Below are 11,578 nucleotides of genomic sequence, written 5' to 3'. Positions count from 1 at the left end.
ATACTGACGGTATACATGGCAAAATCGGAGGGTCTGATATTTTCCTTGTGGTCAGTGGTCTCCATTTTTAGCAGCATTAACCAATTGTAATAAAGTATCCATACAATATTTTTTCCCCCCCATTTTCAGTTTTGACTGCCACAATTCCAATATCCTAAATATACACATCAGCTACCTTTTCAATTAAAGAAAGTAATTAAAAATACCCTTTTGAAATAAAAATACCAAATGAAATATATACTATTAAAAATACTGTAGGTGAATATTACAAAATAAACATGACAAAAGGATAAGAAAATCAATGTGAAGGGATCTCTCGTATAATTATTTTACGGTTATTCTTGCTATTATTCATAGTTTATTTCTTGTATCTGTACTTTGTTTTATGTTCGATCGTGCTCTAAAGTTGCGTTCAAACGCAATTCTATATAGTAGTAGTATAGTATATATCGTTTTAGGTATTTAGGTAATGTAGATTTCCCCCCAAAAGAAAACCGGTAGCAACCCGCCACTGTAAAGAGCGAAGACGATGTCGAGCATGAAGCGATGAAGCAATGAAGGAATTTAGGAATGTGGCCTTCGGAATTCCACGTGACCGCCGAGTGAACTGTTTACTTTCTGCTTCCTCATGATCGGCGCATGCGCATCTGCGATCGGAGGACCTGGATGACGTCACGGCGGGCCGAGCGAGCGAGCGGGCGGGCTGCCGCTGCAACGCTTTTGGGAACGAACACCTCGCCGCCTGCTCGAGTCTGCTCCACTCGTTCGACCCACCGCTGAGCTCGCGGACGACAATGTTCAGCGGGACGAGGTAAGAAAAGCGCTTTTCTTTCCTTTTCTGTGGGGGAACTGGAAACCAGGCGGGGGCGTCAGTGGCCGCTCCCGGGCGGCTTTCGCTCGGTCCGTGGCCGGCGGTCAGTCGCTCCCGGCCGGCTCGGCTTCTCTTGTCTGCTGACTGCCTCGCCTCGCCTCGCTGCGAGCTTCTCTAACCAAAGCTCTTTCTTTGGTGTGTGTATGTGTGGTCGAAGCAAATGTTTCAAATGTATGTTTGGGTCTCCACGACCCAGCTGAATCTTCAATGGGTGGAATGCTTCTTCCCAAAGTGGTGTCACCGTCTACTTCCTGGCAGCAAGGGTCCAGATGTAACTTGTTATATAGCATTTAAGATGCAACTGCTGTATTTGGATGTTCTTCATCTGCATGTAAATGCTTCAGCTGCTATGCGGGTTCCAGTTCAATATTATTTATGCACCTGTTGTTATAGCAAACATCGTTTTCTAATGGCCTCCAGAGTACTGGGAATGTCCCCAAAAGTGTTCCAGTTTGGAGTTCAACAGAATTTGGAGATCGTCCACAAATCTCACAGGACTTGCTCGCGTTAAGTAATACAAAGTAGTAGCTATTTGATCTTGAAGGATTATTTGAACAAAGCGACACGAATCACATCCAGCCATCCATTTTCTACCGCTTCTCCGGGGTCGCCTCTCCCCAGCCGCTTCGTCCAGCTCGTCCGGGCGATCCCGAGGCGTTCCCGGGCCTGCCGGGAGACGTAGACTCTCCGGCGTGTCCTCCCGGCGGGACGCGCCCGGAACACCTCACCGGGAAGGCGCCCTACGCAGACGCCCGAGCCGCCTCGTCTGGCTCCGCTCGATGCGGAGGAGCGGCGGCTCGACTCCGAGGCCCTCCCGGATGACCGAGCATCTCGCCCGTTCTTTAAGGGAGAGCACGGACACCACGTGGAGGAAACTCATTTGGGCCGCTTGTATCTGCGATCTTGTTCTTTGTGTCACGACCCACAGCCCGTGACCCTCGGTGAGGGGAAGAACGGAGATCGACCGCTAAATCGAGAATGCTTCCTCACCACGGCAGACCGATACAGAGTCCGCGTCACGGCAGATGCCGCACCGATTAGCTTATCGAGCTCCCGCTCCATTCTTCCCTCACTTGTGAACAAGACCCCGAGATACTTGAACTCCTCCACTCGGGGCAGGATCTCCTCCTCGACGCGGAGACGACACTGGATCTTTTCCCGGAAGTTTATGAAAGCGACGTAACAATTGAATGTTTTGCTAGTCGTTTATTAAAACCAAATAACAACCGGCGGATGTTTTCTGAACAAAAAAGCGACAATATAATCTTTTCATGAACAACAATTGGACCGTGAACATTCATTCAAATAAAATAACAGTTGGATCTTTTCCTGAGAGTTTATTAAAACAAAGTAATGACAAGCAGATCTTTTCCTGAACTGATATTAAAACGTAGAAGCAAGAAAAAGTATTTGTGCAGAGAATCTAGCCGCGTTGGGGGCCCACGGAGAGCGTTATGGCGACGTAATCGTTCCAGGCAGAAGTCGGACGGTTATCGGCGAGCCTGTCGCCCGTGTTCCCCAGAATGCTTAGCCGCCTCCCGACTCGCTTAGCGTGTTGTGATCTGCCGACGTGGATGTTTTCACTGTAAAGCCAGCAGAAGGTGGACACCGTGTTTGGTCCACGATGCTGCCAGACGGCGTGATCGTTATTAGTCTGGTGTTGTACTGCAAACGCTGGCCGCAAAGGCGTCCTGTGCTTTGCCAGCTGGATCGACACCATCGTTCCGGATGAACCTCGCTTTATGACTGCCCGTTCTTTAACACAAACAACAATCGCATCTTGAATGATAATTATTGCAACAGAGTGACAACAATTGGATCTTGAACTTTCATTCACGTGATGTAGCAACAATTGGATATTGAATTAGGGCTGCACAATATATCGAAGAAATATCGTCATTGCGATAATGGCACGTGCAGTGTGTGTATCGCAGAGACATGCGATAAATGAATACCTATACGAATTTTGCACGCGTGTGGCGTTTATCCGACTTTGATCAATCAGATGCGACCTTAAATGCGCATCGCCATCCACCCCGCTAGATGCTGGTCTCCTATTGGCTAGAGCGCCGTCCAGTGAGAATCTCAGCAGCGGCGGGCAGAGGAAGAATGGCAGATGCGGGTGAGGAGGAAATGAACGAGGATGAAAACAACAAACAACTTGTGCCTGAAATGAATAACGTCAGCAATGTGGCAGAATACATATAGGCTGTATTCATTTCGTTCGGGAAAAAAAAAAATGTCACTTCTTTACAGGCATGATGAGTGTCACAAAAATATCAATATCGTAATATTCAACACCCGTATGCCAGCTCACATGTTTTTCCAATATCGTGCAGCCCTATTTTGAACATTTATTGTAATTAAGTAACAACAGTATATTTTTCTTAATCCGTTTTAAAACAGAGTAGCAACAGTCGGACCTTTTCTCAAAAGTTTATTACAACAAAGTAGCAACCGTCTTATATTTCCTTGAACCTTTATTAAAAAAGCAAAGAACAACAATCAGATCCTTTCTTGAACATTTATTAAAACAATTGAACTTCTTGACCATTGATCAGTTCCTGAAGCTTTATTAAAACAAAGTTGCAACACGGAAAAGGCTTCTCGTGCAACACAACGTGGCTGGGGAAAGCGCCTTAAACATTCTGCAATCTTGTCCACATGATGAAAATACAGAGAGGTCATAAAAAGATAATGACGAGGCATCACTGTAACATAAAATACAATTTAAAAAAAGAAAAAAGTGTCCGGATCAGCAATTTTCCACGAACGCCTTGAGGAAACGTTTTCGTTTTGTACCCGTTAGCTTGTCAGCTCTCATAAACGGACAACGCGGGTTAATGGACTGAGAGCGTTCCAATTACGAAGAGCTCAGGGGGGGGGACCGAGGGGGGTGCTGCTCGTCCTTCATCAAGGCAGCATGCGGGGGGGGGGGGGGGGATCTTTCGGCAGCGGATGTCATTTAGCGGCGTTGGTGCGGCTGAGCCCCACCTCGCCGCCGTCGCCTTATGTCAGCACGCTGGCGGGATGCGCTGCTGCGGGGAGGAAAAGTACTCAAGTAGAGTCTGGTAAATGTACGAGTGCTGAGTACAGAAAGTACAGACTTTGACTTTGACACCCGGGCCTTACGCGAGCTCCACTTCGCCTCTCTAAAAAAACGCAAAATACCACTACTGGAAGCAGTGCAGCCGAGAGAAACGCCATGAAATAACACATTTACTTCAGTACAGAAACAAAGTATTGGCACTTTGTTACTTCCCACCACCGACCGCCACCCGAGTCATGTGACCTCCTCTAACGACAACTCCGTGTCGGTGCGTCTGTTTTTGCTCTTGTCACGTCCGCTCCTCGCTGCCTGATGGATGCCGAAATCCTTCCACGGCAACAATCGGCCCGTTTTCGCCTTTGTGCTTCGTTTGAGCCGGACAATGGCTTCATTTAGCATCCCTCCTCCGTCCAGGCAGGGTCTGTCACCACCACCCCCCTATCACCCCCCCAAACCTCTACCATCACACGATGCCACACCCTACCCCCAATCCGGCCCTCCGGCTTTGCACTTGTCCCCGTTGTTGGAACAGCTGGCCCTTCGGCGAGCAGCGTTGGTCACGCCCCAGACGCAAGTTCACATTCTGCGCATTGTTGCCAAGCCGAAGAGCTCATTGTCGCAATTATTCACGTGCAAACGTCCGTCATTAGAAGTGGAGCTGAAGGCTGAACTAGGACCCTAAACTTGGAACATTGCTGGACACGATTCATTGCTGATTAATGAAGCAGAAAGTCGCCTAATGTGATTTGTAGTGGAAACTGAAACCAAAGATTATTTTCAAAAAAGCTCTGAGTGAAAATTTTGACTGCTACGTTAATGTTTTTGTGGCATATATTTCCTGCAACCTTTCCGCATTTCCTTGTTGCCGTGCATTTGAGTTTGTTTGCGCACTTTAACAAAAACTAGTGCTATGCGAAGTTATCTTCTCACACTAGCCACTAACTAGCTAGTGTTCGTGCGACGTTTGGGGCCTATCTATCCGAATTGTCGAGCATTTGAGTCACTGAGTGAAGATGTACATTGCGACATTAGCGCGAGCCACTAGATTTTGGGGCGTAGTATTCCCCGAAACCTTTCTCGGTTTCTGAATCTTTGTGTATTTCCGTCACTGAGTGATTTTGGTGCTGCGCTAGCGTAGTGTGCTAGCCACTAGCTAGTTTTTGTGGCTTATTTTTCCCACATTGTTTTCTCTGTTTCCGAATTGCCGTGCACCTGTTTGTGCTGTTTGACAAGAAGGATTCCCGAGTGAAGGTGTGGACTGCTTCGTTAGCTTCAAGCTGTAACCACAAGCAATGTTTTGTGACACATTTTTTTGGAAAGGTTTCCCTTGGTTCCAAACAGTCATGCTTTTCGAGTCCATCTGTTTTTACTGTTAGACAATAAGGAGTAAAGTCGTCGACTGCTTCTCGTGGTGCGCGCTAAATGCGGTATAAATTTGGCCTACGATATATAGTTGGACTCTGCCGACCAATTGCAATAACGCTTGTTCATGATGTCACCGCATCGGCGTGATAATGGCTTCAAGCACGTCCGACCACGAAGCTGGAGGAGATGCCGGCCGTACGTGCGTCTGCGACCGACAGTCGACCATCTTCCCGGCTTTCTCAACGCTAAGCACAAAGCTAACTTGCTTCGCACCAACTAGGAGCTGCGGCAAGAAAGCAGTTGCGGCTAAACAAGTAAATCGGTCACGAATGAATTCAACTCGTAAGTCTAGTAAAACCCCTGTAGTGAGTAAACTACTTTTACATGACATTCATTTCAAACTCGCTTGCTTCTTGTGCTATTGTATTTTTTTCTCGAGAACCCTCGGAAAGCCACCCACTGATTATGCCACCCCCAAAGACCACAAGGCCTCTTGACCCTCCTCATTGTCTCGGGTTCAAAGGGCAGCGCACTCTGGTCGGAGATTGCGGCCCACTGTCGCGCGGTGTGCGCATCCCTAGCGAACAGGCGTTGTGCTGAGTTATGGCGCCTTAACGGATTGTCCTCCTTCCTTCCTTTGCTTAACATTTTTTCGTCGTTAAAAAGTGCTGTCATTTCAAAAATTAACCACCATTGACTGTTGTACTGGGCATCAAAGGCAGAGACGTTTGTACCATCTTTTGTTTTTGTTTTGTTTACTTGTGCGGTGCAAGTTTTTCCAAAAACCTTTTCCAGAATTGTTGTGTTTTTGAGTCACTGTACCATCTTTTGTTTTTGTTTTGTTTTGTTTACTTGTGCGGCACAAGTTTTTCCCAAAACCTTTTCCCAGAATTGTTGTGTTTTTGAGTCATTGAGCAAAGACGAAGACTGCTACGTTAGTTACTCGAGCTAGCCGTGAGCAAGTGTTTGTTCGGCTTTTGTGGCATAGTTTTCCGCTAAACATCTTCCTGGTTTTCGAATTGTCGTTCATTTGAGTCATTGAGTGACCATATAGACTGCTATGTTAGCTACTCATGCTATCCGCTAGCTAGTTTTTGTGGCATGTTTTTTCACAGTTTCAGAATCGTCATGCATTTGAACCACGGAGTGAAGATATCAACTGCTACCTTTGTTGCTAGCTGCCTTTGTGGCATCGTTTTCCTGAAAACGTTTTTTTTGTGAGTGCTTCGCATAGTGTTCGCCAAAACTTTTTCTTCAATTTCCGAATTGTTGTTCATTTGAGACACTGCGTGAAGATATAGACTTGTATATTAGTTTATCATGCCAGCCGTTAGTTAGTTTTTGTGGCATGTTTTTTCCTGTTTCCGAATTGCTGCTCTTTTGAGTCATTGAACTGAAGACTTTTACCTTTACTTCTCCCACTAATTGAAGTTTTCTGCGGCATATTTCTCACTGAAACGTTTTCTCCATTTCCGAATAGGCATGCTTTCCAGTAGGCTTTACACGATCAGGATTTTTGGGGCCGATCACCGATCAGTGAATTGAAAAAAACGATAACCGATCAGCGATCCGATCACATGATGGAGCAATGTGTCTATTGAAATGACCTGTTCATTTACTGTATATACTTGTGTACTTAATTGCTCCAAAAATTCTATTTACAATAAATGTATCTTTGTTCCTTTATTTATGCCAGCGAGACATAGTGACAGACAGAACAAATGAATGGTCTTCTATTAAATGGCAGGAAGTACATACAGTCATTAATGGATCCGCTTATGGTGACATTTGTGTTTGTTGGTGTGCCGTGAGATTTTTCAATTGTAAAATATGTTCCTTGGCTCCATAAAGGTCGGAAATCACCGCTCTCGTCACATCGTGTATTCTAATCAGTCAGGTCAAACCAACATTACAACATGACACGAATAATGGTGCTAACTTACTGTAATTAAATTACTTTGTTTTAAACTAAAAAAAAACTAGCATCCAAAAACTAGCTTTTGGATGCAAATATACTGTGCACGATGGAGCCGATCAATGATGACATTGATCTGCCGATCAGCATAAAATGCAAAATATCGGTCGATACTGATCAGCCCGACAAAATCGGTGTAAAGTCTTCTTTCAAGTCCATCCGTTTGTGATTGACAAAATGGAGTGAAGATGTAGACCAGGGTCGTCAAACTCATTTTTGTCTCGGGCCGCATTGTAGTTCTGATTTCCCTGAGAGGGAAATGTTTAATCACCAAATCGTATTATTACCACTAGTTTTGAAATCAGAAGACAAGGATAATAGTTTGTTCCAGTATTGTTTCAGTTACTGTAGAAGAAGGGTTTGGTAACGGAAAAATGCAATATCTCAACATTATTGTTTATTATTATGACAATTTGGAATTTGGGTCCAGATTTGAGCCAAAATCACGGAAATTGACGAGCATGATTTGCTTTCGCGGGCCACATAAAATGGCCCCCGGCCGGGCCTTGATTTTGAACATCTATGATGAAGGTTGGTGAGTTAGCTTCTTGTGTTAGCAGCTAGCTAGTTTTTATGTGACTTTTGTAGCCTAGTTTTTGATTTTAGAGACGTTAAAATGCTTCCCCTTGAGTTCTTTATAGGTGATCTACCTGTGACGGATGAAAATGGGAGATATCGAGATTGTGTTCAACAAAACGTGGCCTCGTAGCTTGAGGAAACCATCCCTTCTCATCTGCAGTCCTCACAGCTCAGCAAGAAATACTTTTTGGGCCGATCTGAACTTGCCCCGCACGATTTATTGATATTTTTTTTTTCTCTCCTTGCGCTCCAAAGCCTTTATGAAGTAAGACTGTGCTTGTTCTGTTGACTGGGGCTGTTGTCCCGTAATATAAAAGTGAGCGCTCGGGAGACAAGATGATCACGCTGCGGTTTGAACAAAGGGAGCATGTGAGCCCTGCCCGTGTGTGCGCGTGTGTGTAAATGTGTGTTTGAGCCTTGGAGGATGGGAGGAGGTTTTTACGGGCCAAGTGGGATTCATGTTTCAACCCTCGCATGCCTTTTTCCCTGCTGTCGGTCACGCCATTCACGCAAATTATTCGCTCCTGGCACACCTGAAATGAGAAAAGTTCTGCGCATCTGCGACTCCCCGTTTTATTCCACATTGGTCGCACGCCAGCCGCTCATCTGAAAGCAAATGTCGGGTTCAGGCCGCGACACGTACGGTAATAACAGGCCGGGCCGCGCGCCGATGTGTGTGCTCAACGTGTCTCCAAATAAAAAAAAATCAGAGCCTGTTCTCACAAGAAGCGTGACGCCCAAAAATGCACGGTCGGTAGTAGCAAATGGTTGCGCTTTCCGAAGAGGTTTTACCTTATCGTGTGCTAACCAATTTCAAATTGTGGCAAAAAAAATTGGAATGACAAAAAAACGAGTGCTTACCTTCAATACGGCATCGATCTAAGCTAAGCTATTCTTGTGAGGTTATGTTGTAACTTCATTTTCTCATATAATGGCGAGGGGCGGGGAGCACCTGGCGTTTCTTGGGGGGGTTGAATAATATATTTATTTTTGTAGTTTCTCTCAGGCCGTGCCGGCAGTGGTGCCTTGAGATACAACCTCTTTAAAGCCGTCGCTTCGGCTTTAAAGAGGCCACCGCTCGTCTACAAGTGGTCACGGTGGTGTCAGTTGTAGCCGAGGTCATTTCAGCCACCTAACGGGACCAATTGCGGCGTGGCGACGACATCCTGTTGCATTCGGTTTCTTTCAAGGAACCTGACGGGATGCCAAGCGCCGTCTCGGCCCGTCGCGAAAGCCAAGCGCGCGTAGCGGGACTGGAAAGCGGCAGGCGGATATCAGATGCAGCTGCAGACCGTGCCGGAAAGGAGAGCGGCCGGCGCGCTTCGCTCCGCTCGCGACATGCCGCCACCCCGCCCCGCAGGAAAGCCCTCTCGAGTTCCGACAAGTTTTCTCCGAGCGGGGAATTTTGTTTAGGCTACACGGCCTTACTTTTGGTGGCTGGTTTGGGAGCCGAGCATTCGGGCCGTGGAGCCTCTCAATTAGTGCTAATCCCCTGCGTCATATAAGGACATGCAGTGAACCCCCATTTTATTGCGGGGGGGATACGGACCGGACCCACGCGCAAACGGGGAAAATCTGCGATACAGCGAGACCATGTTAGAAAAAGAACAATCATAATAATTCTAGGTTTACCACTCCTCCACACGTGAAACACATTTGAACTACACTTTGTAAAGTATTCCTTTGTGCCAATTGTCACTCTCTCGAGTAATGGACGACTGTCAGCGAACATCACTTCGAAGGAACAAAAAGAAGACTCCCTCGCTCGGGGTTCTCCAAATGCTGCGGAGTGTTCTGTAAAACTGCCACAGAAAACAAGAGAGAACTGAACATTGTTTATTTCAACTCCAAAATGTTCAATCAAACCACAAAGGAGCAAAAGTCTGCTAGCTTAATGCTAACATGTGCTGCAGAACGCCATAGAATAGCTAACGGAAATTAGCATTGATGTTACGGTAAAGTTTAGTGTAAAATGGACACAGAAAATTTAACTGATTATTTAAACACCGATATGTTCACCGAAACTTTGGTTATCATTTCACCAAAGTTTGCTAGCTTAATGCTAAGAAAAGTATGATGCAGAACGTCATAGAAGGGCTCCCGGAAATGACCATCGCTGTTGCGGAAATTTGAAGTCTTCATCTTCTTCTTTTCTTCCGCCTTCTTCCTCTACTGTACTGCACAAAAACCCATAAAACCTTTTCTCTATGACAGACCATGAAATATAAACTGCGATATTGACAGTGAATGCGTTACTCATTCATTCATCCATGTCTTTGTCTTTTGTCCTCCACATTGGTGACTGCCTTGAAGTGTGATAATGTCATTCATTTCCTTTAACCGAGTTGTCGTCATTGGAGCTGCTCATGTCCATCGCACGTTCCAATTGAATTTGTTGAAACGTTTCAAGTCGGTCAGTTGAATATCTATATATACGAAAAAAAGCACCAAGAGATATACGGTAGGCTAACAAACATTTGGCCAATCCTGTGTACGAGCAAACTAAAGTACTTCAACAAAACAGATGATAGCACTTCCTTCCGGATCGGGTAAATAGCGGAATGGGACTAAAACAAATGGCCGCCCTCAACAGCCGTGCCGCCCTGTGCCATCGCACGCTTCGCACATGCCAATTAGCGCCACCACCGTACTTAAACAAAAACACAACAAAATAGACAAAACACACTTGCTGGACGATGATGGTTTTCATTCCATGTTTAGTTGGACTATTGAGCCATTTTGGCAGAACTCCACTTTTATTTTTATGGGGGGGGGGTGGCCGGCGTCCCACTAAAGATTTAGTTGCAAATGTAGTTTTAGCACACAGCTACCTCAAGTTTAGTTAGCGTTTTTCTGCGTGCGTCGCCGCAGGGCACAGAGACAGTCAAGTGGACCCAGTTGACTCGTGAACATGGCCAAACATCGCAGACACCTTTCACCCGCCGCTCAGGTCGAGCTTACGACATCGCGAGATAAGCGGCTCAGTGCTCACCGGCTGCCGCTCCGCCCCGGAGACGTTGCCTGGACGGCAGGCAGACTTTCGGCCTTTTGCGAATGGCCGTAATCATTGTTCGTCATGTTCCTCCGCCGACGGTTTTGGTCGACTGTGGAAGACAAAAACCTCAAGCGCACGTTTGCCACGGCGCTGCGCTTGGCCTACATCTGGAGGGATCAACAAGTTAAGCCTCGGCCTCGCAACCTGGCGACTCTGTCAATCTGTTACCAGGCACGTTCGCCGCTCAACGTTTAGTCACAGTTCGCAGGGGCGTCTGGAAAGACTTTCTAGCACGTTTCCGCAAGAGCGCGCCTGTGGGGAATTTTTGCCCTCTCATCCAGAAAACAAACAAACAAACAAAAAAAGTTCATCAAGGGCCTTGCTTGCCATCCGGAGCCCCTTTGACACAGCCTGTAAAAGCTCCAAATGTTCCACATTTTTGACATATCGCTCATTCCGTCGAAACAAACTCGACCTGGCAATTTTCCTCCTCGAGAGGTACGGCGGCGCCGTCGGATACGAGGTTAATATGTGCCGTCACGTGATCTGTTCCCGTTGAAAGAAATGGAAATGCATTCATCCGTTCCACCCGAAAAACAAACAAGTTTTGTATTTTAATGAGAAATAGCACTCCATAATATTGTACTTTATCAAAACATACAGTAATGATGTAATTAAAGAGAATTCAACCGTTTTTCTGACTCTGCAGCATTTGAATTGCCATTGTGCTGTTCCTTCTGGTGT

At 46.1% G+C, this 11,578-nt stretch overlaps 1 protein-coding gene across 2 annotated transcripts in view; it reads left to right on the top strand.

Annotated features, from left to right (window-relative positions):
- Window positions 1-652: 652 nt before the first annotated feature.
- Window positions 653-11,578, top strand: part of LOC133417421 (disheveled-associated activator of morphogenesis 1-like) — a 48,572-nt gene continuing 37,646 nt past the window's right edge. The window contains exon 1 of one of the 2 annotated variants that reach the window (XM_061705194.1): window positions 653-811. The gene's annotated coding sequence lies outside the window, so the exon portion shown is untranslated. The remainder of the gene's footprint in view (window positions 812-11,578) is intronic. The other variant, XM_061705197.1, reaches the window with a different exon arrangement.

Source organism: Phycodurus eques, chromosome 18 (genome assembly GCF_024500275.1).
Source record: "Phycodurus eques isolate BA_2022a chromosome 18, UOR_Pequ_1.1, whole genome shotgun sequence".
In the NCBI taxonomy this organism is placed as follows: domain Eukaryota; kingdom Metazoa; phylum Chordata; class Actinopteri; order Syngnathiformes; family Syngnathidae; genus Phycodurus; species Phycodurus eques.
The sequence above is the reverse complement of the archived record's forward strand: the minus strand, read 5'-3'. Positions and strand labels throughout refer to the sequence as shown.